The sequence below is a fragment of the Belonocnema kinseyi genome, chromosome 5 (genome assembly GCF_010883055.1).
Source record: "Belonocnema kinseyi isolate 2016_QV_RU_SX_M_011 chromosome 5, B_treatae_v1, whole genome shotgun sequence".
Lineage (NCBI taxonomy): Eukaryota > Metazoa > Arthropoda > Insecta > Hymenoptera > Cynipidae > Belonocnema > Belonocnema kinseyi.
In genome coordinates this window covers 51,244,272-51,245,467 of record NC_046661.1, presented here as the reverse complement: position 1 = coordinate 51,245,467, position 1,196 = coordinate 51,244,272, and the positions used below count along the sequence as shown (strand labels likewise).

The following is a 1,196-nucleotide window of genomic DNA, read 5'->3' as shown; positions in this document are numbered from 1 at the left end:
CAAAATACATGATTTTTTAACCAAAAATGGTATAGATTAATTGTCAGTTTCAAAAATGTATTTTCAACGAAAAAGATGAACCTTCAAATAAAAGAAATAAAATTTTTAACAAAGTAGTTGAATTTTTTATAGAAAAGAGGACTTTTTTACAAAATAGTTACATTTTTAACAAAATAATTTCTTTAATTTCTTTCAAATGCGGATCAAGATTTAAATAAGACTATTATAATATGACATAATTATAATCGTATAATTAATAATATGTATAACGTATATATATATATAAGTAACGTAACCTCAAAATACACGCATTAAAGAGGCGCGCGAAGTATTCAAACCATGAGAAACGTCTGCCCAGCATCGAAATCTGGAAATATTAAAATCCCAATCTCTTCATTTTATTTCGAAGCAAATAGAGATATAAATAGAACCGCCGAAGTGTTCCGACAGGCAATCGTGCACCTTCGAGTTTTCAAATTCGGAAGAGGATAAATGGGTTGCGCGCGCAACCCAGGCATTTATATCGTCTCCTACCATATTCACACGGACATAGACGTGTCATCGTATTGGACCACGTATCGTTTCAGATCTGGGATCACTGGGTGGTAGTATCTCCAGATTATCCGGACATGTAACAAGGTTTGCTACTCTGGGCTCTTTTCCTAGCGACTAGACAGCTAAGTATACATTTCATATTTATTTTACTCTGCTTTTGTGCGTGGTCTATAATGCCCCGTCACACTACATATAATTTTTTCTTTTCCATTCCTCTTCTTTCTTCCCTCTCTTCTTCACCATCTTACCAAACATCCTACCGTTTTCCTTCACTTTCCTTTTGATCATTTTACATTCCCTGTCCCACCACGGCCTTACCATTCCTTTAGTCTTCTTCCTCTAAATATCTTCTTTTGTACACACCTTTTCACTTTCTCATTCAAATCCTTCCATATCTCTTCTACCAACTCCTCTTCAAAGCGTACCTTCCGTAACTGCTCTTGATACTTCTCTATCGCCTCCCTTGTCCAGCTCACTCCCTTCCCTAACGACATTTCTTCTCCAACTTGCCTTCCGCCGTTGTTCACCTTATGCAACAACCCTAATGACTGATGGTCTGATTCTACCCTCCTCTCCACTGCGAGTATCTGCGTATTCTCCCACCCTTGCATAGTCATGACTACGTAATCCATCAACGATAA

At 37.1% G+C, this 1,196-nt stretch overlaps 1 protein-coding gene across 1 annotated transcript in view; it reads right to left on the bottom strand.

The window, feature by feature from the left end:
- LOC117172613 (zinc transporter 1) overlaps positions 1-1,196 on the bottom strand; it is a 34,584-nt gene that overhangs the window by 2,250 nt on the left and 31,138 nt on the right. The gene's annotated exons all lie outside the window — the stretch shown is intronic.